The 26,442-nt window shown below is 48.4% G+C and overlaps 1 protein-coding gene and 1 non-coding gene across 2 annotated transcripts in view; both read right to left on the reverse strand.

The window, feature by feature from the left end:
• The window catches only part of GSG1L (GSG1 like), a 269,946-nt gene that overhangs the window by 202,585 nt on the left and 40,919 nt on the right, over positions 1-26,442 (reverse strand). The gene's annotated exons all lie outside the window — the stretch shown is intronic.
• LOC117088815 lies at positions 1,150-1,256 on the reverse strand. Its single transcript, XR_004439347.1, has one exon. It is a non-coding gene; the product is annotated as a U6 spliceosomal RNA (small nuclear RNA).

Genomic DNA, 26,442 nt, shown 5'->3' on the forward strand with positions numbered 1-26,442 from the left:
CACATCCCCGAGAAGAGGCTCCAGGGAAGACAGCATGTCCTTGCCTCTTCCACCTTTTCCTGGATGCCCACATGCCTTGACTCGTGGTTCCCTATGTTCGAAACCAGCCATGTCAAAATCTCCCTTCTTTCATAGACACACCTCTCTCTCTGCCTACAGCTGGGAAGTGTTCTCCCTCTTTTTTTTTTTTTTTTGAGACAGAGTCTCACTCTGTCACTCAGGCTGGAGTGCAGTGGTGCAATCTCAGCTCACTGCAACCTCTGCCCCGTGGGTTCAAGCAATTCTCCTGCCTCAGCCTTCCAAGTAGCTGGGATTACAGGCGCCCACTACCATGGTTCTCCACTTTCAAGGACTCATGGAATGAGGTCAGGCCTATTTGGATACTTCAGGATAACCTCCCATCTCAAAATCCTTAATGTAGTAATCACATCTGAGAAAGTCCCTTTGCACCACGTAAGCTAACACAGTCACGGGTTGGGTTACAAAGTTTGTGATGTGGACATCTTTGCTTGTTTTCTGTTGCTGATTTTATTTATTTTTATTGTTATTATTTATATTTTTTATTTCAATGCTTTAGGGGTACAAGTGGTTTTGGTTACATGGATGAATTGTGTAGTGGTAAAGCCTCAGATTTTAGTGCCCCCATTACCCAAGCAGGGTCCATCATACCCAATACATAGTTTTACATCCCTCACTTCCTCCCACCCTCCCCACTTCTTTTTTTTTTTTTTGTGAGATAGAGTCTCACTCTGCTGCCCAGGCTGGAGTGCCGTGGCGCAATCTTGGCTCACTGTAACCTCCACCTCCCAGCTTCAAGCAATTCTCCTGACTCGGCCTCCCAAGTAGCTGAGATTACAGGCATGCGCCACCACTCTTGACTTTTTGTATCTTTAATAGAGATGGGGGTTCACCATGTTAGCCTGGCTGGTTTTGAACTCCTGACCTCAAGTAATCCACTCACCTCGGCCTCCTAAAGTGCTGGGATTACAGGTGTGAGCCATCGTGCCTGGCCCCTCCCCACTTCTGAGTCTCCCATGTCCACGTATCACTCTATGTGCCTTTGCATACCCATAACTTAGCTCCCATTTATAAGTAAGAACATACAGATTCTGGTTTTCTATTCTGGAGTTACTTCACTTAGAGTAATGGAAAAATATGGAATGCTTCATGAATTTGTGTGTTATCCTTGTGCAGAGGCCATGCTAGCCTTCTCTGTATCACTCCAATTTTAGTGTATGTGCTGCCAGAGCAAGCACTGATGTGGACATCTTTGGAGTGTGCAACACTATTCCACCTAGCACAGATACCCTATATCCCCAGCTACCAAAGCACTTGTCACATCTCATCAAACACAAGACCTCACCAGGCCCGGTAGCTCCTACCTGCAATCCCAGCATTTTGGGAGGTCAAGACAGAAGGATTGCTTGATGCCAGGAGCTCAAGATCAGGCTGGGCAACATAGTAAGATCTCATCTCTACAAAAATTAAAAATTAGCTGGGCATGGTGGCATGAACCTGTAGTCCCAGCTATTCGGGAGGCTGAGGCAGGAGGATCATTTGAGCCCAGCTCAAGGTTGCAATGAGCTGTGATCGCGCCACTGCCCTACAGCCTGAGCAACAGAGTGAAACCTTGTTTCTAAAAAATAAATCAATAAATAATTTTTTTAAAAACCCCAAAACTTTATGACTATGGACCAGTCCCTCCACCTGAAATGCTTTCTCATCTGCCCAAATGCTACTCAGACGTTCAAGGCTGAACTCAAAAGCCCCTTCCTCTGTGAAGCCCTCTCTGATTTCTCCCAAACAGAGTTAATGACACAGCCAGCACTTTTAAAAAGTCCCCCTATATGACACGTGTCACTTAGCATTTGAATTATATGTCTACTTGTACATCTCTCAGTAGCCTGCAAGCAATTTAAGAGTGAAAACAGACATATTCAACTACATGTCCCCACCATTCATCACAATGCCTGGAGCATAATAGGGTTTAATATTTAATAATCAATGATTGGGCCAGGCGCAGTGACTCACACCTGTAATCCCAGCACTTTGGGAGGCCAAGGCAGGCAGATCACTTGAGGGCAGGAATTCAAGACCAGCCTGGTCAACATGGTGAAACCCCATCTCTACTAAAAATACAAAAATCAGTTGTGTGTGGTGGTGCATGCCTGTAATGCCAGCTACTCAGGAAGCTGAGGCATGAGAATCACTTGAACCTGGGAGGCTTCAAGGGTTGCAGTGAGCTGAGATCGCACCACTGCACACCAGCCTGGGCAACAGAGCAAGACTCTGTCTCAAAACAAAAATAACAATAATAATAATAATAATAATCACTGATGGAATGGATGACCAAATTCTTTCTATTTTATCATGGAGTGCACTATTTCATACATAATCCAAAATATGATTTTATGCATCTGTTGTTATTCCACATGCCTAGCCCATCATGGGAACTCTATAAATATTTGCTGCATAAATAAATTAATACTCATACCTAATATTTATTGAACATTTTCTAGATGCCAGGCACTTGGCTAAGTTCTTATAAGCTCTGCCTCCCTAACTTAATTGTTCACGATACCTCTCAAGGGAGTACCACTGTATTCATTTGGGTAGTTAATACTAGCTGCTGTTACAAACACCTCAAAATCTTAAAGGTTCTTTCTTAGCTGCTTCTCCTGAATGACTTATATCCATGCAGTGACTCAGGGATCCAGGCTCCCTCTATAGTGGAGCTGCACCACAGATGAGGGAGAGAAAGTAGAGGGAAGACACACAGTATATTTGCCCACCTCAGTCCATCACTTCCACTCGTATCCCTTTGGCCAGACCAGTCACATGGCCATTCCAAGTGCAAAGGATGCTGGGAAATGCAGAGGAACTCAAGGCTACTGATAAGCATAGAGTTACAGCTGCAATCATCATCTTCTTCATCGTACAGTGGAAGAAACAGAGGTTCAGAGGAATGGAGACACTGCCCAAGTCCTTTTAGCTACTGTGTGTAGGAGACAAGTTCAACCTCAGATCTGTCTGCCTGCATAGACCCAGCCCTTAACCATTACTTGCTCACATCTGACATTCTGTGTGCTCAAAAGTTAGGCCACAGCGGGGCGCAATGGCTCACACCTATAATTCTAGCACTTTGGGAGGCCAAGGTGGGAGGATCACTTGAGCCCAGGATTCTGAGACCAGCCTGTACCAACATAGATGGTACCTCGTCTGTACCAAATAATTCTAAAAATAATAAAAGTAAAAATGAAAAGTCCACCTCAGAGAGTGAAGCCGAGGACCTTGCTGCATGGCGGGAAGGACTCCACCCCGGGATGGGACATTTCCTCTGGACAATCCCCCAGCAGATAATCCACAAACAGCTAATCGGGAGTTGGCTGGGTCTTGCATTTTGCTATTTGCTTAGTCCTGCCAGAATTCGTTTATTCATAAGCCTCTAAACGATGACATGAGGCAGATGTTACGCGCGGATTTTCCCCTCCAGACTGGTGCAAGAGGGCAAACGAAATCTACTCTTTTAAGCGAACACCGGATGAAGCCTGAACAAAACGAATACCTCTTGCCGGACAAGCAGCTCTCTAAGCTTCCCACAGACGCTCTCAGAGTGTCATTTCTGGGGTTTATTTGGCAGTTGTTTACTGTCAGGATAGAAATATTGCTCCTTCTTGGATACATCTCTCCTATCCTCCTCCTACAACCATCCCCCAACAGTGTTAGCCATTTGCCCTTGTAGTTTAAAATTGTAATAAAGAATTTCCCCTTGACCCCCTGTTGCTTTGTCCGGAATCAATCCAGAGTCAACGCCCTCTTTCCAAACCCCACCATTCTTCTCGCCTGTTCCTCATCTTCCAGCGTCAGCATCTCCATGCTGAGACAATTGCAATTACAAGTCAATTCTCAATTATTCAGGGCTGATTATTCAGGGAGTGGATTGCTCAGGCTTTCTGCTTCCCCCTCCCTCTGTGGGCTTTGTTCTACTCATTAGCACCTCCACCAGCAGACAAGAAAGGAAAAGAAAAGTTTGCTGAACTCCCATCCCTCAAAACCAGTGGCTGGTTAGCCACTTCCGTTTGGCCAGGGAGGCGACTGGGATCCTGGACTTTATCTGTCCATGCTGCCTCTTCACCAATTCACATAGATAGTGCAGAATTGCCATTATTTTTCCAGGAAGGGGAGGAGAGGTACAGCCAACGCCAGCCTGGGTCTTTCATCCCCAGGGCTGCTCCCACCAGCCTGTGACGTCTGTGTGCTTGACAACAGCGTGTGCCCACGTGGAAGTGTGTGCGTGAGGGTGCACGAGACACCCAGTGTTGTCAGCTACAGCGTACAGCTTGATGGCAGGGGCTGTCTCTTTACAGCACGAAATATGTCAAGGGACCATTGTGTGATGGCATATCTAATAAATACAATGAATTTTCAAAAACAAATCAGACAGAGGCAGACGAAAGGCAATTCACTCGCACGTGAAATTGTCTCCTCCACCAGCTTACCCAAAACGGGGCTTGTTTTTAGATCAGAGGCCCTCCCCCAGGTCAAAGCCTCCGATCGTGGGGAATGCAAATCATTGTCCCTTACTGAAGGGCGGCAGGACAAATGAGGTCCCCCTGGAAAGATCATTTTGGGGCCCTCGAGAGGAAGAACAGACACTGGCCCAGTGGATAGAGTATGTATCAGCCCAGAAGGGGGCCCAAGGTTGGCCCAGGCAGAATTGAGTCACCTCTGCTACAATCACCACTTCCTGCAGCCTGGCAGCCTGGTCTCCATCCACTGCTGGGCAACCTTCAGAACTATCATCTACAAGGGCAGAGCAGCCTATGTATAGGCAAGAGTGGGGTTCCTGTGTGGGGAGAATGAGATAGGTCCTTCAACTCTCTCCCAGCAAACCCGGCCAAACTCCTGGCACTCTAACTCTGGGTCATCTTGCCTCATTTTTGCATTCAATCAACAAATACTCATTAAGCACCTACTACGTGCCAGGCCTTGTTGGAAGCACTGAGGATTCAGTGGTGCACAAGATGTGATGTTTTCAATCCAGCAGGGGAAACAGATGTAAACAAGTCAACAAATAAATAAACAACAGATGGTGATATGTGCCCTGAATAAAATAAAATGGGATGCTGTGATAGAATAACAGGGGGAGCGAGGCTTCTCTGATGGGCTGATCAGGGCCTTTTCTCCAAGAGAGAACATTCCAGCTCAAACCTGATGAGGACAAGCCGGCCATGTAAAGATCCAGGGGGTGGCAGGGCACCAGCACTGTGGGAGACCAATGCGGGAGGATTGCTTGAGCCCAGGAGTTCGAGACTAGCCTGGGCAACATGGCAAGATCCCATCTCTACAAAAATTTTAAAAATTAGCCAAGCATGGTGACATATGCCTGTAGTCCCAGCTACTCAGGAGGCTAAGGGAGGGGGATCGCTTGAGCCCAGGAGGTGGGGACTGGAGTGAGCTGTATTTGCAGTGTACCACTGCACTCTAGCCTGTGACAGAGGAAGATCATGTCTCAAAATAAATTAAAAAGAAAAAAAGAGACCGGGCGCAGTGGCTCATGCCTGTAATCCCAGCACTTTGGGAGGCCAAGGTGGGCAGATCACAAGGTCAGGAGATTGAGACCATCCTGGCTAACACGGTGAAACTCCATCTCTACTAAAAATAACAAAATAAAATAAAATAAAGTAATTAGCCGGGAGTGTAGTCCCAGCTACTCAGGAGGCTGAGGCAGGAGAAAGGTGTGAACCCGGGAGGCAGAGCTTGCAATGAGCCGAGATCACGCCACTGCACTCCAGCCTGGATGACAGAGTGAGATTCCATCTCAAAAAAAAAAGAAAAAGAAAAAAAGATCCAGGGGGAGAGCATCTCAGGCAAAAGGCACAGCAAGTCCAAAGGCCCTGGGGCAGGAATGAACTTGGAGTGCTGGAGAAACAGCAAAGAGGCTGTTGTGAGGGAGTCCTGGGGCAATGGGAGAGGCCAGGGCCAGGTTGCTCAGCCTCGTGCTGGGGCAGCCTTAAGGAGAAATGCTGCAGCTCTGGGAAGTCACTGAGGGCATCAAGCAGACAAGCACTGTGATCTGATTTGCATTCTTAAAAGCGCTATCTGGAGGCTGGGTGGCTGCAAAAGACAGAACCCACTCACAGGAGCTTGAGCATGGATGCTTGTTAACACAGAAGGATACATCGGCATCTTGCTGAACCCAGCAGCAGGGACTGCAGGAGAGGGCAGCTATGGGAACTGGGCAACCTCTCTCTGGCTGTCTCAGCCCCTCTCTGCTCCTCTGAACACATGCCTGCCTCCCTTAAGCACTCAACCCTTTGTCCCTGTGTCTAGCCCTGCAGAGGCCAACCCACCTCCCAGAGTCCTCCAAACTCCCAGGACAGAGGAATCGATTGGCCCAGTTCAGGTCACATGTCCAGCTCTAGTGGCCAATCAGCATGGCCGGGTACATCATGGCCTTGCAGGAAAACCTGGCTGCCAGCATGGCCATGACTGATGTTGAGGAAGCCCCCAGAGGAGAAGGACTGGGCTGGACAGGTCTCTCCAAAGTGCTCATTCCCCAGTGTTTCCCAGAATTCCCTCTGGCAGCCTTCCCTGACTTCCTTCATTCCTGTCTCCATCTCAATCCCCAACCCCAACCCAACCAGGGGCCAGGACTGGCCAGACCACAGGGTTCCTTGGACCTTAGGGAGTGGGGAATTTCTCACTCAGGGTTAACAGGGACCCCAGAAGTAGGGGCAACAAAGGGAAAAGGTCAAACCCAGAAAGAGGGAGGCTGGGATCTGGAGGGCAGGAAGACTGCTCTGAAAAGCTTGAGGCCAGAAGCCAGGAGCAGAAAAACAGCAGTCAGTGTGGCAGGACGACATGGGCGGCACAGCTGCTGGTGCCCACTGCGAGCCTCACGCACCAGCCAGGCCTGGTGGGGCTGCTGGGCTGACGGCCACTCAGCCCGAGGCGCCTGTGTGCACAGCAGGGTGGAGGGGGCCGGAGAGAGCCCACAGGGTGGTGAGTGGGGGCTGAGCTTGGTTCCTCCTGCAGCTCAGAGGCCTCTGCTCTCAGAGAGGGTAGCTCTCTGCCCACTCTCCTCAGTTCCGGCTGCTCACTTGCCGCCAAGGCCCCAAGAACAGCCGGTGTGGGCATCAGTGATGCTGGCATCTGGGCCTTGGTCTATCCGCAGTTTAATTGCAAAGGGGTGTCCTGGGAGGAACAGTGGCTGGAGGGGAATGAGGGAGCGAGAGGGAGGAGGTGAGGGAGTTCCTGTCTCAATAGGAGCTGAGGGCCAGAAGGAGGGAAGGACGGAAACCCAGAGAGCCAGAAGCAGGGGGAGAGAGAAGGGGAGAGTGAGTGAGGGAAAAAAAAAAAAAAAGGAGGCCGGGCAGGGTGGCTTACACTTATAATCCTAGGGCTTTGGGAGGCCAAGGCAGGAGGATTGCTTGAGGTCATGAGTTTGAGACCAGCCAGGTCAACATAATGAGACCCCATCTCTACAAAAAACACAAAAATTTACCAAGTGTGGTGGTGCGTGCCTGTAATCCCAACTACTCAGGAGGCTGAGGCAGGAAGACTGCTTAAACCCAGGAGGCAGAAGCTGCAGTGAGCTATGGTTGCACCCCTGCACTCCAACCTGGGCAACAGAGCAAGACCCTGTCTCAAAATTAATAAACAAATAAAAGATGGAGAAAAACAGAACAGAGTTAATCAGACAAAGAGACCAAAATGGAGAGAGATGGAGACAGACGTGGCAACGAAAACAGCCAGAGAGCCAAAGACTGAGGACTGCCTGGGCTCGAACCCAGCTGCCACAGCTAATGACAAGTTACACTTATTAGTCCACTAGGACTGCCATAAAAAGCACCACAGATAGGTGGCCTGAGCACCAGACAGTTCCTGTCTCACAGCTCTGGAGGCTGGAGGGCCAAAATTAAGAAGTTGGTAGGGCTGATTCCTTCTGAGGGCTATGGGGTAAGGATCTGTTTCCGACCTTCTCCTTTTTTTTGAGGCAGAGTTTTGCTCTTGTTGCCCAGGCTGGAGTGCAGTGGCGTGATCTCAGCTCACCACAACCTCCGCCTCCTGGGTTCAAGTGATTCTCCTGCCTCAGCCTCCCAAGTAGCTGGGATTACAAGCATGCACCACCATGCCCAGCTAAGTTTGTATTTTTAGTAGAGACAGGGGTTTCACCATGGTAGTCAGCCTGGTCTCGAACTCCTGACCTCAAGTGATCTGCCCGCCTTGGCCTCCCAAAGTGCCGGGATTACAGCCCGGCCTGTCTCCCTGACTTGTAGATGCTGTCTTCCCATCCACATGGCATTCTCCCTGTGTGGGTTTGTATTTCTGCATTTCCCCATTTTAGGAGGACATCTGCCATATTGGATTAGGGCTTCCTCAAACGACTTCATTTTAACTTGATTACGTCTATAAAAACCTTCGCTCCAAATAAGGTCACATTCTGAGGTATTGGGGGTTAGGAGTTTCACGTATGAATGGTGTGGGGGGGGGGCATAATTCAACCTATCACATTCCTTAACCTCTCTATGCCTCAGTTTCCTATTCCTAAAATAGGCATAATAATAGTATCTTCCTCAGAGGTGATTCCGAGGATCTAGGCATAGAGCCTGGCAAGTAATAAAAGCTTAATAAGTGTTAATTACATTGTCTTTGTTTTGTTACTATTTGGTGCATTTAGACAGAATAATAGCCCCTAAAACGTCCATGCTTTAATCTTTGGAAGCTGTAAATATGTTACTTTATAAAACAGAAGGGACTTTGCAGGTGTAATTAAGGTTGCAGCCCCTGAAATGGGGAGATGATCCGTTATCCAAGTGGACCCAATGTCATCATGAGCCCATAACAGCAGAGAACCTTCCCCAGCTGAAGGAAGAGAGGGAAAAGCCAGGAGAGAAAAACTCGGCCCGCTGTTGCCGACTCTGAAGATGGAGAAGACGGGGTGGGGGGTCCCTAGCCAAGGAACAGGGTGACCTCTAGAAGCCAAGAACAGCCCTTCGTTTACAGCCAGCAAGAAAGCAGGGACCTCCGTCCTACCATCTGGAGGAACTGAATTCTGCCAACAATCAGAATAAGCAAAAATTGCATTCACCCCTAGAACCTCCGGAACAAGGCACAGCCTGCCAACACTTTGACTGTATTTTATTTATTTATTTATTTATTTATTTAAGACAGAGTCTCGCTCTGTCACCCAGGCTAGAGTGCAGAGGCGTGATCTCGGCTCACTGCAACCTCTGCCTCCCGAGTTCAAGAGATTCTTGTGGCTCAGCCTCCCAAGTGACTGTGACTACAGGCATGCGCCACCATGCCTGGCTAATTTTTGTATTTTTAGTAGAGATGGGGTTTCACCATCCTAGCCAAAATGATCTCAAACTCCTTGCCTCAGGTGATCCGCCCACCTTGGCCTCCCAAAATGCTGGGATTACAGGCGTGAGCCACCACGTCTGCCCCATGTCACCTTGATTTTAGGTGGATGAGACTGTCCTGGGTTCCAGTCAGCAGAACTGTAAGATAATACATGTATGCTGTTTTAAGCCACTAAGTTTGTGGGGTCATTTATTACGGCACCGGCAGAAAACTAATACATTCTGAAAATGCCAGGCAAATGGGAGTGGGTGATCTGGTCGACCAAGTCCTCAGGTGGGAGACCAGGTGGACACCAGTACACCCTAGGGGCAGCGAGCCACCCTAGCAACCATGGAGAGGCCGGCCCACCTGGAGGACCCCTCGGGAATAGAAGCGGGACCCACACACTGGCACAGACAGAAAAGCCAGCGGGTATCTGCGCCTGGTCGGGGAGACGCCGAGAGCCCCCCGGGAGATAAGGAAGCCCCAGGCCCCAGCCATAAGCCCCTCCACCACTCCAGAGGGGACCTTGACTGTCAGAGACTCAGTAATGCCCCCACCACGAGGTCCACGTCCTAACCCTCGGAATCTGTGATATCTTACTTTACATGGCAAAAGGGACTCTGCTGGGTGATGAAGATAAGGATCGAGAGCTGGGGAGATTAGCCGGGATTATCCAGGTGGGTCCAATGTAATCACCAGGGTCCATATAAGAGAGATGCCGGAGAATCAAAAAAAGACGATATGATACAAAACCAAAGGTTGGAGTGACGGACTTTGAAAATGCAGGAGATACAAGACAAGGAGTATAACTGGCATCAAGAGACTGGAAAAGGCAAGGAAACCTCCTCCCTGAAGCCCCCAGGAGTGCAGCCCTGTGGATGCCTTCATTTTGGACTCCTGTCCTCCAGAACTGTGTGAGAATAAATGTGCATGTGTGTGTGGTTTGTTTGTTTGCGTTTTTGTTTTGAGACAGGGTCTTGCTCTGTCACCCAGGCTGGAGTGCAGCAGTGCCATCACAGGTCACTGCCACCTCAATCTCCCAGACTCAGGTGATCCTCCCACCTCAACCTCCTGAGTATCTGGGACCACAGGTGTGCACCACCACACCCAGCAAATTTTTTAAAATTATCTGTAGAGATGGGGGTCCCCTGTGTTGCCCAGGCTGGTCTCAAACTCCTGGGCTCAAGTGATCCACCCGCCTCAGCCTCCCAAAGTGCTGGGATGACAGGTTTGAGCCACCGCACCCAGCCTAAATTTGTGTTGTTTTAAGTCACTGAGTTTGTGGTAATCTGAGGACCCTGGTGTATGATAGATGCAACTGACAGCAATAACAACTTAAGCATACCCTGTATGGCAGGCTTAAGGAATAAGGATTGCCGGAGAAAGGGTGTTACATAAAAGTGCTATAGAAACTGCACGCATTTTATAAGCCGTTGTTCTTCTGTCCAGCCCATCGCCACTGGAGCACTCTGTAGGTAAGTTCCCCCAAGTAAACCATATGGCTTTTGTTTGTTTGTTTTTGTTTTTTTATACATGGAGTCTCTTGTCACCCAGGCTGGAATGCAGTGGCGTGATCGCGGCTCACTGTAACCTCTGCCTCCCAGGTTTAAGCAATTCTCCTGCCTCAGCCTCCCGAGTAGCTGGGACTACAGGCGTGCACCATCACACCTGGCTAATTTTCGTATTTTTGGTAGAGACAGGGTTTCACCATGTTGGCCAGGCTGGTCTCGAATTCCTGACCTCAGGTGATCCACCCGCCTCGGTCTCCCAAAGTGTTGGGATTACAGGCGTAAGCCACCACACCTGGCAAAACCCTATGTTTAGTTTGCTAGCTCCAGTTCTCTTCCTTGGCCTCTTGAACCTGGTACCATCCCTCCTGAAGTTAAGAGGGGTCCAGCACGACACCTGGCCAAGGCTGCCTCCATCACTAGTCACTGCTGCCCCTTGTCTAGACCATTGCAGCCTCCTTATGGCCTCCCTGCCTACCATCTCACTCCCTCACATCTATTCCAACCCAGCCACCAGGGAGATCTTCTAGAAAAGTACATCAGATTGCATCACCTCCCTCCCTGCCTGCCAAGGACTTCTCATCACACTTAGAATGAAACCCAGGTCCTCACGGTGGCCGGTAAGGCCCTAGCCCAGTGGCTGTCGGCCCTCACTGCACATTTGAGTCACCTGAGGGGCTTTTAGAAAGAAGTAATGTCCAGAATGTGGGGTGCAGTTGTCAGTACCTGTTTGTTTGTTTGTTTGTTTGTTTGTTTGTTTGTTTGTTTGTTTTGAGACAGAGTCTCGATTTGTCACCCAGGCTGGAGTACAGTGGCAGGATTTCGGCCCACTACAACCTCTACCTCCCAGGTTAAATCTGCCTCCCAGATTCTCCTGCCTCAGCCTCCCGAGTAGCTGGGATTACAGTCACACACCACCATGCCTGGCTAATTTTTGTAATTTTAGTAGAGACGGGGTTTCATCATGTTGAACTCCTGACCTCAAGTGATCCACCCACCTTGGCATCCCAAAGTGCTGGGATTACAGGAGTAAGCTATGGCGCTTGGCCACGTCAGTACTGTTTTCACTGCCCAGGTCTGAGTGCATGTGCCCCATATGAGATGCTTGTTCTCCTCCCTGCTTTTTCCCCAACCTTCTCCCTCAATCATTGTGCTCCAGACCCTGTGGCTTCCTCGAAGCTCCCTGCTCACACCAAACACTGTCCAGGCTCAGACATTGCACCTGCTTGCTCTGTCACCCCTTTGGAGCTTGTGCCCTCAAAGTGGCCTTCCTGACCCCCATTATAAAATAGCATCCCCGCTCCCCCTGCACTCCTTTACCCCAGACCCTGATGCATTTGTCTCAGTGACATCAGCCTGCCTGTGGGAACACATGCATTTGTGTGTGTGCTCATCTGATTCCTCACTGGACCATCAGTTCCATGAGGGCAGAATCCCTGTATCACTCACCACTGATTCCCAAGTATCCAGTGCCTAGCACAGGGCACGGGCTCATTGCCTATTTGGTGAATGAGTAAATGTGTGCTTTGTTGTTACCCCCAGTCTCTGGCCCTACCAGGCAAGGCTCACCATGGCAGCAAATTCAGGACCAAACTCCAGCAAAGAGGCTTCCATGAGGCCGGGATGCAGTGGAAAGGGCACTGGCCTTGGGTCGGCAAGCTTAGAACGGAGTCCCACAGTGGGTGACCCTGAGGGAGTCACTGTACCTCTCTGAGTCTCAGTTTCCTCATCCGTAAAATGGGGATGATGACTTAACTGCTTCAGCCCACTTCACAGCTGTTAGCCGCATAACAAGTGAAGAAACGGTCTTATCTTAGCTGCTGGCACCAGAATTCCTCTTGAGGACAGAAATGACTTTGTGGAGAAAAATGTTTTGACAAGAGCTTCAGTACAGAAGGCAAGTGCCCCGATGTCTTCATGCACACACACACACATGCGCAAAACACGCACACACATGCTTGCAAGGTTCTATATCGGCTGCCAAAGGAAAGGCTTCAGGGGAGAGGGAAGCAGCTTTGCATGCATGAGGAAGAGACACTGGGAACTCCTTGGGAAATCCAGGTAGAAGGAAGAGGGACCAGGCGGATGCCAGATGCACCATGTCACCTGCACTGTGTGATGGAACCTCCCACGGATCTTCAGTAAAGTCAGCAAAATCCTCAGACGCTCTTTGAGAGGGATTTATCACTATGGAAACCCAAGAAGGGGCAGCGTCTTATCTTGACACTAACCCCATTCAGGAGGGAGTCAACCACCAGAAACCAGACCCCAAATGCAGAGGCAGGTTAGGGGTAGGGGAAGGCTTGGACCCTAAAGACAGTGTGCTCTGTGGGGGGATTTTGTTAAAAGGTACCTAGTCCCCAAGAGGGACACAGAGGACCCCTCTGATTGCTGCAGGTCAGAAAGAAAATATTGGATTGGACTAATACGGGAGAGCTATTTGCAGACCAAAAAGTGCTGTTGGATCTGGAGGTGCCACCATGCCACGGCCATTTCCAGCCTGCAAGGACCTTCAACCTCCATGAGACCTGCGCCCACTGGAAACACAGTTCTTTGCTCCCTAGCTCCAGTAAACTCATTCACATCTGCCCCTGACAGAAGCCATCCACCCCTCCTCCTGCCTGACGGAGTCGCCGTGATAGAGGCCAGGGATCAGGAATAATGGATAAAGATGGCACCAAACATCCCTCCACCGGAAGTCATTCCTTGGCAACTGGTGCCCAGCAGGAGTGGGGAACATGTCATCTAGAACTCCCACAGGACAGTGATTGCAAAATTCAAATGTAGCCGCCCGCAACTGCCTCTGACAGGAAGTTTGATCAGCGTCCCGGGTCACATGATATCTCCCCTGTGCCAGCCTCCGCCTTTTCTGGGGTGGTCAAGCAGGCCTGGGAGCCTGAGGGTAGGACTGAGGAGGGGCTCTGATGGGTCGCTGGGGCTCTGCCGTGCAGGCTGCACTCCTCGGACGCCCCCAAGAGCTCCCAGGTGAACGAAAGGCAGCCCCATACACATGCCCAGATGGCTGTCTGGAAAATAACCTCACCCTGATTTCAAACGAGGTTTTCCCTGGACAGTCTACGAGTTTTAGAGGCAGAGGCAGTTGTTGAAACTGTGTTCACTGGGATGAAGGAAGGAAGGAAGGGCTGTTCTCAGCACAGAGCCTGGGCCTGGCCTGGTCCTTGCCAGTTCTGCCTCATGACAGCTGCCTATGCCTAAGCAGGCCTCCCAGCCCAGCTGCCTGCAGGACATCCTCTGTCCGGGGTTGGGGGCTGTGAGCTCACATGCTTTATACAGGGTCATGAAACTGAGCAAAGGGGCTGGTGTAAGAGGATTGAGGAATGGGCACCCTGCCTCAGCAGTCAGGGACAAAGGGGAGCGTGAGGACTGCAATGAACTGGAGCACATGGGCCCATCCGACAGAGGCAGACACCGTCCAGCTCGAGTCAGTCGTGGCCACGTGCAGCCCAGTCCTGCTAGACCCTTCCTGTCATCCAAGAGAAGCCAGAACCCTGGCTTTTGGGTGGAATCACCTGATTTTTCAAGTGTGAAGTGAGAGAGACTGCCCTTTGGCCCCAGTGCCCATCTGCCTCCTTCTTCGGTGCCTTCACGGCCATCGAGGACCATGTGGACCAAGGCAGTGCCTCGGGATGGCAGAGCAACTGTCTAGAGGGATTCTGGGCCCCTGAAGTGGAGCTGAGATGCCTGATTCGTTCAGACTTTTATGTGACAGAGGACAGAAAGCTTCTATTTCGCTTAAGCCGCTGTAATTTTGGGTATTTGGCTCAGCAGTCGGACTTAACTCCTAACTAATGCAGTTGGCCACAGATTCCATTTTCAGATTCCCAGCGAGCCCAGCCAACTCTGCCAGCCAGCAGCCGTCAGCTTGCAACCCTGACCTAGGGTGATGTTCTAAACAGAACCCACCGGATCATGTCACTCCCCTGCTTGCAAACTCTGAGAGCTCCCCTCAGCTCAACTAAGTCCAAATTCCCTGACGCCCCCAAGCAGGGGCTTCACAACCAGCTCTGCTCTGGTCTCAAATTTCATACTCCCACGCAGTCGCTACAGCTGCTCCAAATGCCCCACGGTTTCTGAGCCCCCAAGGTCACCGCTTCCTCCAGGCAGCCACCCCTCTCCTAGGCTGAGTCAGTCACGCCCCCCTCTGCCCTCCCACCACCCCTTAAACACATCCTATTAATACCCTGTTATGGCACACATCATGTGGTATTCTAATTGCATTAGCCTGTGAAAGCAGCAGCTCTGGAGGCAGCCCAAAATCCCAGTGCTGAAACTCACTAGCTGTGTGATCTTAGGCCAGTCACTCAACCTCTCTGAGCCTCCATTTTCTCATCCGTGGTGAACTGGTGACAATATTGATCAAATATTTAACATGTGTAGACAGAATGTCTATTGGGCCAGGTATTCTGCTAGGCACTGAACACACAAAACTGTACCTGCCATCATAGAGCTTACAAACTTAGAATGCAGATTGACCTGAAATGAGATTTTATACAAAAAAAAAAGATAATTCTGGCTGGGCATGGTGGCTCATGCCTATAATCCCAGTGCTTTGGAAGGCCAAGATGGGAGGATCACTCAAGGCCAAGAGCTCCAGGCCAGTCTTGGCTGCACAGCAAGACCGTGTCTCTGTGAAAAAAATTTTAAAATAAATTAAAATTATGCAGGGTGGCAGCATGCATCTATAGTCCTAGCTACTCGGGAAGTTGAGGTGGGAGGATCACCTGAGCCCAAGAGTTCAAGGCTGCAGTAAGCTATGATCATGCCGCTGTACTCTAGTCTGGGAAACAGAGCAAGACCTCTCAAAAAAAAAAAAGTTACTTCAATGCAATTGATAAAACTTACAAGTGCTGGGGTGAGGTGGCTCACACCTGTAATCCCATCACTTTGGGAGGCCGAGGCAGGTGGATCACCTGAGGTCAGGAGTTCGAGACGAGCCTAACCAACATGGTGAAATCCCATCTTTACTAAGTACAAAAAATTAGCTGGGCGTGGTGGCATATGCCTGTAATCCCAGTTACTTGGGAGGCTGAGGCAGGAGAATCGCTTGAACCCAGGAGGTGGAGGTTGCAGTGAGCTGAGATTTCACCATTGCACTCCAACCTGGGCAACAAGAGCAAAACTCTGACTAAAAAAAAAAAACAAAAACCTTACAAAGGAGAACTATAATGCACGTGTGGATAATGGAGAGATCCAATCTAGTCTGGGAGAGGAAGCAGAGGAAGTTCTTTTGAGGAGGTAACATTTATGGAGAATCATATAGTAGGAGCCAGCTAGGCAAGTGAGGAGAGCTGGCGAGCAGAAGGAGGTGGGTGTCAAAAGGAAGAGATGGCATGTGCAAAGGCCCTGCCACAGGAAGAGAATCTCCTTTTCCAGAAACCCAAAGAGATCATGACTATAATGTGTGGGGATGGAGCAACTATGCTTTGGGTCTTCAGGGCCCAGAACAGAGCTTGGCACATGGGAAATGTTACTAGACCCTGTTGCCCACCACCCTCTGATTTGGTGACTGTATGTCCACACATGGGCTTGGCATTTCCCAAGTACCAACCACATGCCAGGCACTGCACAGGACATGAAGGAAGATGCGAAGATGGACCAGCCCTTGATCCTGCTCTCTCAGCATTTCCACTCCCACAGCATGGGGACCCCAAGCACCCCATTAAGGCGTCAAGGTTTGTATAAGAGCAAACACTAGCGATTGTCCACCAAAGCTGGTTTCTCTTCTTCCATGGCATTGCAGACACCCAGGCCTCCCAGGCAGGAGGCACAGCCATGCAAAGCTCTTGCCAATGCCTTGTGAATGGACTGTCCGTGACAGGGTGCAGACATCAGGCATCTCCTGGCTTCCTGTGTGACTCACTTCAGCCACACTGACAACAATCAGGGTGCCCTAGGGCACACAGAACAATGACTTGGAAGGAGCCTGGCTCCTGGAATGACTGGCAGGGGCAGAGCTGCCTCACCAACCAGGACTATGACCTAAGAGAGAAACAGCTTCCCTGTTCTTCAAGCCTCCATATTGCAGGATCTCTTTGTCACAGCAGCATAGATTTACCCTGACTCTTCTAGGGCCTGAGAAAGAGACAAGGACCTAGGAGTTTGGAGTAGGAAGTGGCCATTTTGTGCTGCAAGAATCAAAGAAGACTTCCTGGAGGAAGATGGTATTTGCACTAAGCTGAAAGGAAGTATGTATTCTGGATAAATAAAGGAGTATCCATAGGAGGACACACTAATAAACAGTTATTAAAGAGCATGAGGCAGACCCACATGTGCAGACACGGGAAAATGCCTCAGTTCTGTTGTCATGGGGAGAAAGCACAGGGTAGAACTGTACCTCTCTGCTTCCATCTCTTTACATAGGTACGTGGTTGATAATAGAGAAAACAACTGGAAAAATACAGACTAAACTGAAGAGTGGGGATAAGCACACGGAAAGGGGAGTCATTTTCTTAATTTTCATTTTTTTAAGAGACAGGGCCTCACTCTGTCACCCAGGCCGGACTGCAGTGGGCAATCAAAGCTTAGTGTAACCTCCAACTCCTGGGCTCCAGCAATCCTCCCACCTCAGCCTCCCAAGTAGCTGGGACTACAGGCAGGCTATTTTTTTTTTTTTTTTTTTTTTTTGGTAGGGACAGGAGTCTCACTATGTTGTCCAGGCTGGTCTTGAACTCCTGACCTCCCACCTTGGCCTTCCAAAGGGCTGGGATTACAGGCATGAACCACCATGCCCAGCCTCACTTGTCCCACTAGGCTGTTGTATCTTTGGCAATGAATACCTATTGAATATAATAAAACTTTCTTGCATTTCTAAAGCAAGTGAGAAATATGCTTGTCTTCCTCTCTCCGGAAAGGAGCTGCTCTCAGTACTAACCCAGCCACTGCCCTCCCCCGGCCAGGTCGTGAGCTTTGAGAGGAGGCACTGGTGTAACTTCTAGTCCTTGGAGTCCCATGTGGCTGGGACAGAGTCCACTGTTGAAGCTTTTGAAATCAATTTCCAGTTGGTTACATCTGAGCTCAGTGGTTTCCCAGAGATAGAAGTCTTAGAGGCAGAGAGTGCCTTCTTTGCCTGGGCAAGGAACCAGGAAATTTGACCTCCTTGGGCCAAAACATGGTTAAACAATGAGGGCCTGGGCAACACCGTATCTAACGTGGGATGGGGCTGGGCACGGTGGCTTACACCTGTAATCCCAGCACTTTGGGAGGCTGAGGCAGAAGGATCGCTTGACACCAGGAGTTTGGGACCAGCCTGGGCAACATAGCAAGACCCCTCTCTACAAAAACAAATTGTTTTAATTAGCCAGCTGTGTTGGCTCATGCCTGTAGTCCCAGCTACTCAAAAGGATGAGATGGGAGGATCACTTCAGCCCAGGAATTCAAGGCTGCAGCAAGTACTGATCGCGCCACTGAACTCTGACCTGGGTGACAGAGCAAGACCCTGTCTCAAAAACTAAAGGACCATGGATTTGGCCCGTGGGTTGTAGTTTGCCAAATCCCATTGTAGAACATCAGTGCTGAAAGACTCTTAGAGGACACAGTCTATCCTGCTATAAGGCAGGCTCCTTTGACCCAGGTTACCTCATTCATGATTAATATGTAAGGGAAGGATATTGAAATAATGAGGAAAGTGTGTCCATACCTGATTTTCTCCAGCACATTAATACTTTTAAGTAGTTAGGAACAAGTACAATTCAAGAAATATCCTTATCAGGACTTGAAGAACTGAAGAAAAAAGGCTGGAGTCTACAGAAGTGCCACTGGTACCCCCTTGGTTCCAGGGGTGGCCGGATTTGCGGTTTCAAGAACCTCTCTGCTGCCACTGGGCTGTATCATCTGGGGATATGGCAAATTTACATGAAGAAGCTACAAGGTCCTTCCCACCTCTGCTGAAACAATAGACCAGTGGCAAACGCTCCACTTTCAATCACTGTTTTTTGTTTTTGATTTTTGAGATGGAGTCTTGCTCTGTCACCCAGGCTGCAGTGTAGTGGCATAGTCTCGGCTCACCGCAGCCTCCACCTCCAGGCTCAAGCGATTCTTATGTCTCAGCCTCCCCAGGAGCTGGGATTATAGGTGCATGCCACCACTGCCCGGCTAATTTTATATTTTTAGTAGAGATGGGTTTCACCATGTTGACCAGGCTGGTCTTGAACTCCTGACCTTAGGTGATCTGCCTGCCTCAGCCTCCCAAAGTGCTGGAATTATAAGCGTGAGACACTGCACCCGGCCCCAATCACAGTTTTAATGTGGATAAAAATGATCCTGATTAGAAGTAAATATCCTCCTGGACCTACACCTCTGAGGAGGAAGCAGATGCTAAGGGTTGACAGCTGAAACGTTTGATTGTGTGGCTGGGTGCAAATGCCCTCAGGGATTTGCCCGTGCTCATATTTTATTAAGATTGTTATTGATTTTGTTGGTGCTCTGGTTTGGAGCTTGGTGCAGGCTTCCCTAGGTTTGGGGGTCATCTACCCCAACTCTATTTTTCTCATAAGCCTCTTTCTTATTAGCACACAACTTTACAGATCATGAGGTTTTATAGGAATGCATGTATGGAATGTTAGCAATAACGTCTGGAACCTTTCTCAACCCCACCAAAACACTATGCAGATGAGAACTGCTACTAAAAGTAGCTGCTGACATTTATTGAGAACTTACTGCATGTCGGCATTGTGCTAAATGACTTATTCACCCCCTCTCTGCACAATTATCTGCTGGTGTCATCCCATTTTAATAGAAGGGGAGATTGACGCTCCTAGAGATTAAGTGATCTGTCCAAGGTCCATCATTAGAGCCCAGAGAGTCCTCTCACCTCCTTCCAAATCCGCTTGCCTGCCCCATGACGTCCACAGCATGCTCATCTCCCTGCAATGTGCAACTCTGAGAATCCTAGATCTTGCCTCCGCCTTTAGAGTTGATTATTCAGAACGCACAGGCAGAGAACCGAAGGAGAGAGATTGGATGCTGACCTTCAGGAAAAGTTCCCACTGTCTTGTGAATCAAATCAGGTATAGTTCTGACGTCTGAGAATATCAAATTGGTTTTTTTCTCCTTGTTGGAAACTCCAAAATCAGTTGAACCCGAAGATAAAGACCAGAACTGAGATAATGGCCTTATTTCAGGACCACAGCGTCATTCCGCGGTGACTGTTTGAAGAAGTACGGATGCTGATAAATAATGACACACAGGGAAAGGCATCTTCAAAGGTCAGAGGTCAACTTGGCAGGGACAGAGGGACATTCAGAACAGAACACACCTAGGACCAAATGTCAGCGAGGACGTGGGCAACATGGACATTCAGTCACTGCTGTGTGAGGATAAGTAGGTGCAACCACTTGGGAAAACTTCTTGGCGTTACCTAATGAAGGTAACGCGTCTATCCCGGTGATCCAGCAACTCCATTCAAAGGAATCCACCCCAGAGCAACTCTTCCCCGTGGCACCCTGAGCTATGGACAAGAATGTTTAGAGCAGACGGGTTGGTGATGGTAAAAGAATTAGAGACATCTCAACTGTCTGTCAACCGCAGAAGAAATACACAACCTGCAAGACAGCCTTATGACAAAAAACTACGCAGCCGTGGAAACAACAGATCCAGTCCTGCACACATCAACATGCACAAACTCAAAAACATACCGTACAACTCAGAGGGCAAAAGAAGCAGCTTACAAAACAATGCGTAGAGTCTGCATGTGTTTAGATGAAATTCAAGGACAGGCAAAATTAAACATCATATTGTTTAGGATTATGTGGGTGTTAAAACTATCAGGAATGGCAGAAAGTGACTCATGCAAAATTGAGGATACTGGTTAACTTTGGGGAGAGGCGGGGTGTGATGGGGAGGGGCACACAAGGAATGTCTAAGACTTGGTAATGTTCTAATCCTTAGGTGGGTGAATACATGGATATTTTCTTATTCCTCTTTAGACTATACAGATATATTTTAAACATTCTTTTTTATAAGTGATATATTTCACTCTTTTTAATTTAGAGATTTAAAAAAATAGAAAGTAGCCCCAGAAATAGGATAGAGTCAGCATAACAAAATTCAAGTCCTTATCGGTATTTAAGGAGCACCCAATTTTCCACTCCAGACCCACTCCAGACCCACTCTAGGGAGTGTTCAGACACTCCCTGTAATATTAGTAATGCAACTTTTGGCTGCAATAAAAACAACTAAAACAATAAAAGCAACTAAAACAATAAATGCAACTTTTGGCTGCAATAAAAACCTAACAGTGGCTTAAATAATAAAGGCATTCAATTTTCTCTTAAAACAAGAAGGCTGGAAGTAGGTAGCTAAAGGTTGATCTAGTTGCTCAACAACATTAGGAATCTGTCTGCAATTCTCTGAGACTTCTCCTAGAAGCAGAAGATGGCTGCAGTAGCTCCAGACATCACGTCCTCACCCAACCACTTCCAAATGCAGGAAATAGGGAGCATTCAGGATGGTGAGAAAGACTTCACTCATATGCCCCCACATCCTTCCATCAGGAGGAAAAATGTGTCCCCAGAAGTCCCCAGCAGAGTCCTGCTTACATTGCATTGGCCAGAACTGGGTCACTAAACCACTGCTTAGCTTCAAGGGAGACTAGGAAAGTAGCTTCCCTTTTCAGTCTCCTTGTCAGGTAGACAAGGAAGCATAACAAGAAAGAAGAGGGAACGGCCATTGTGCAGGAAACCATGATGCCACCTCCCTCCCCAGGCAAGTTAGATCCATCGGTCCCACTGTTGATGTCTTCAGATCTGTCAAATAACCCAAATCCCCCCTCACCTGGAAACCAGAGTCCATACCACTCTGCCCCCACATGAAGTGCTGAGACGTATCTGTTTCCTCCATAGAGGCTTGAGGGGTGGTCTGAATTGCCCACGATCCCCAAGCCCAGCTGTGACCTGCACAGAGTGAAATACTTCCTGGTGCCAATCAGTGGACAATTCTTAGATGAAGGAAGTCAGCAAATGCTCCCCACTGCCATGATCTGCCCCAGTAGAACTCTGGTGTGAGATGGGCCCTTCATGCTTACAGAAAAGGGAGAAGTTGGTCGAGATGGCCACGAGTCACTGTACACCCTGTGTCAGAGGCGTTTCAACCACAGAAACTTCATCTTGAATAAGGCCTGGGTGAAATAAGGCTGAGACCTACTGGGCTGCATTCCCAGGAGGTTAGGCTTTCTAAGTCACAGGATGAGATGGGAGCACAATATATCAGCACAAGATACAGGTCACAAAGAACCTGCTAATAAAACAGCATGCAGTGAAGAAGTCAGCCGAATGCCACCAAAACCAAGATGGCCATGAAAGTGACCTCTCGCCATCCTCACTGCTCATGATATGCTAATTATAATGCATTAGCATGCTAAGAGACACTCCCACCAGTGCCATGACGGTTCACAGATGCCATGGCAATGCCTGGAAGTGACGCTATATGGTCTAAAAGGAGGAGGAGCCCTCAGTTTCAGGAATTGCCCACCCCTTTCCCAGAAAACTCACAGATAAGTTTTCATGAGTAGCCATTGGAGTACTCATTCTTTGACTCCTATGGAGTCGCCATTCTTTTATTGCTTTACTTTCTTAATAAACTTGCTTTCACTTGCTATGGCTTCACCTCAAATTCTGTCTTGCATAGGATCTAAGAACCGTCTCTTGGGGTCTGAATTGAGACACCTTTCTGGTAACATCTGGATGCAAATTACAGGACAGCTCAAGCATCAATCATCCAAAGGGTCACTGGAATGGTGGACCACGGCAGCAAAGCACTCAGAGAAGGGGGCAGAAATTTAGGCCACGCTGGACCACAGTCTTGGAGACAATGACTCACTGGCACTTCTGACAGTGGCCCCAGAGACAGGGCATGTGCGTTCCTGTTTGCCACAGTCCCTACCACTCCCTGTTGTTTCTCCATCACCAAGGTCAGGGGTCTACTGCTGCTCTGTCATCATGCTCACCTGGTTCTTCATACCCTTGGCCACTTCCCAAACTTGGGTCACCTGTCTGGCCTTGTAGGCACTTGAGTTTCGGATCCTTGGACTGAAGCACTGAAGATGGTCAAGTTTCGTGTTCTGTGCTTGAAAGTAACAAGTCTACTCTCACATCAATGCCTTTGTTCGCACAGAGGCATTGATGTGGCAACTGATTGAAGTCAAAGACTCAATGCCTGTTCCCAAAGAGATCAAAATCGGCCCTACTGTCTTGCTGGGCATTGGCGACTCAGTCCACCCAGTGAAGCAGACATGCAAAATGGCTATGCAGGGTGCCGTCTTTGTGCGATGGCTCAAACAGTTCTGGTGGTTACTCCAAAGCGCTGCTATTCATGATCATTGTTATAAGGGGTGTCGTTCCAGGGAACCTGAGAACCAATCTACATTTGCAAAATTAGGCAGTAAAGTAATACCCAGAAGAATGCATGAAGGGGATGTGTCTGGCAGCACTTCTGAAATAATAATGACAACTAGTGCTCATCTGAAGTTTACCATATGCCAATCATTGTTATAAGTACCTTTACATGGATTCACTCACTCCTCACAAAAACCCTATGAAGTGGGTACTCTTGTCCCTATGTCAGAGGGGGTGTTGCAGCCAGCCACTATGACCCTGGTGAGCCTCATCTCCTGGTCTGCCTGCCCTTTTGCAGGCCCCTGTCATATTGAATCAGGGATGACTTGTGTGACCAACAACTACATAAGTGGCAGTGTGTGACTTCCAAAGCTAGGTCACAAAAGGCATTGCAACTTGTTGCTAGGGCTTTTGGATTGCTGGATCTGGGGGAAGCCAGCCGCCATGTTGTGAGGATGCTCAAGCAGCCCCGTGGCTCCTTTCATGGGGAAAGGAGCTAACTAGCCAGCCCCAACCAGGCAGCCATGTACGTGAGGCCCCTTGGGAGGATTCTCCAGCAACAGTCAAAGTCTCAGATGACTGCAGCTTCAACTCACACCTGTTGCAGTCTCCTGAGAGACCCTAACCCAGAACTGCACACCAATTACTCCAAAATTCCTGATCTACAGAAACAGTGAAAGATAATCAGCAATTATTGCTGTTTTAAGCCACTAAGTTTGGGGATGATTTGTTAGGTGGTGTATTAGTCCTTTCTCACATGGCTATAAAGAGATACCTGAGACTGGGTAATTTATAAAGGAAAGAGGTTTAATTGGTTCATGGTCCCACAGGCTTTGCAGAAAACATGAGGGGGCATCTGCTTGGCTTCTGGGGAGGCCTCAGAAAAGTCACAATCATGGTGGAAGGCAAAGGGGGTGCAAGTACACAGACTTATCAGGTGGCAAGTGATAACTAATCCAGATGGTAAAACTCAGGGTTGGGGAGACAGAAGTTAAATCATTTGCCCAAGGTCATACCACTACTAAGCAGTGGAGCCAGGATTTGAACACAGACTGTCCAATCCAGAGCAGCTGATCACTCCACTGTAGTGCTCCTATGGCTACTTCCAAAAGACATTCAGTTAGTGTTCACCTGTATTCATCTCCCTCTAACTGAGTGCCTACTCTGGGCTCCAGATTTTACCTACATTAATGCATTCCATCTTCCCAACAACTCCAGCAAACAGGTCTTATTTTTTCCATTTTATTCTTTCTCTTAAAATTTAATCAGTCAAATAACGTATCAATACATTTCTCCTTTAGAAAAATTCAGATAGACCCCTAAATCTCCTTAGAACTCTTCCATCCCTACCTCTGGGCTCCTCTTCCAAACTGACCTCATCACTTTGGTGAGTACCTTTCTAGACCTTTTTTTCCTAATCATTTACATTCATATTCATGTCCTCAAAAATCCTACATAGCAGAGCAATGACTGGCATAAGTCTCACAAAACAGAATATAGCCCAGTTGGGGCTGGCACCTCTCCCCATGGGCCTCGACACGGGGCTGCTTGGGCATCCTCACAACATGGTGGCTGACTTCCCTAGAGCCAGCAATCCAGAAGACTCAGCCGGAAGTTGCAATGCCTTTTGTGACCTAGACTTGGAAGTCACAGCAGCAGAATACATTGTGATTCCGTCAATGTGAATACAAAACCAAATAGGCAAAATTATACTAATATGTTTAAGGCTGTAGGCTTAGGTGGCAAAATTATAAAGTGAGCCAAATAATTGACCATCATAATAACGCCAGGATAGTGGATATGACTCGGGGGTAATGGGTACTGGTGGGACCATGAGGGGAGTTGCTGGGTGGTGGCAATATTCTATTTTTGACCTCAGAGGTGATTACATGAGGTTCAATCAGGGAAAAATCATTAAATCGTAAATCATCTTTTTTTAATGCACTTTTCTGGATACATGTTTTTGATTTTTTAGGAGACAGGGTCTCACTCTGTCACCCAGGCTGGAGTACAGTGGTGTGATCACAGCTCACTGAAGCCTCAACCTCCTAGGCTCAAGTGGTCCTCCCAAGTAGCCAGGACTACGGGTACAAGCCACCACGACGAGCTAATTTTTTTTTTTTTTTTTTTTTTTTTTTGAGACAGTCTCACTCTGTTGTCCAGGCTGGAGTGCAATGGTGTGATCTTGGCTTACTGCAAGCTCCGCCTTCCGGGTTCAAGCAGTTCTCATGACTCAGCCTCCCAAGTAGCTAGGAATACAGGTGTGCACCACCACGCCCAGCTAATTTTTGTATTTTTCTTTTTTTGTTTTTTATTTTGTTTTGTTTTGTTTGAGAAGAAGTGTCGCTCTGTTGCCCAGCTGGAGTGCAGTGGTGCAATCTCAGCTCACTGCAACCTCCAACTCCCAGGTTCAAGCGATTCTCCTGCCTCAGCCTCCCAAGTGGCTGGGACTACAGGCGCACGCCACTATACCTGGCTAGTTTTTGTATTTTTTTTTAGTAGAGACAGGGTTTCAGTACGTTGGCCCGGCTGGTCTTGAACTCCTGACCTCATGATCTGCCCGCCTTGGCCTCCCAAAGCACTGGGATTACAGGTGTGAGCCACCACACCCAGCCAACAACCAGTTAAAATTTTTTTAATAGAGATGAAGTCTCACTATGTTGCCTAGGCTGATCTCAAACTCCTGGCATCAAGCGATCCTCCCACTTCAGCCTCCCAAAACGCTAGGATTATATGTATGAACCACCATAGCTGGCCAGTATACATAATTCATAATTTTAAAAGGTTTTAGTTTAAGAAAATATAAAATATTGTTCTGTTTTTGTTTTATATTTATCATCCTATCTTTCTTCTATCTCTGTAAGCACTGCTTTTTTCACTTGCCAATAAGTTTAATCCACTTGTCTCCTATAGATTTTATCACTTCATCCTTTTTAATGGCTGCAGCATATTCTATAGAATGAATATTCCACAATTCATTTAGCCATCCCCCATTAAAGAACATTTTGTTTGTTCTCATTTTTCTCTATTTTGAATGAGACTGCAGTGAACATTCTTGTGCACATGCGTTCATCTTCTGCACATACAACCCCAGTTGAAATTGCTGGGGCAAGGGGTACGAACATTTACGGTTCTAATACACATTGACAAATTGTTGTCCATTATGGTTGGGCCAGTTCCTGTCCCACCAGCATTGTGTGAAGATTCCCGCATCCCTACATCCTTACCAACGT

The sequence above is a fragment of the Trachypithecus francoisi genome, unplaced genomic scaffold (assembly GCF_009764315.1).
Source record: "Trachypithecus francoisi isolate TF-2019V2 unplaced genomic scaffold, Tfra_2.0 Lachesis_group10, whole genome shotgun sequence".
In the NCBI taxonomy this organism is placed as follows: Eukaryota; Metazoa; Chordata; class Mammalia; order Primates; family Cercopithecidae; genus Trachypithecus; species Trachypithecus francoisi.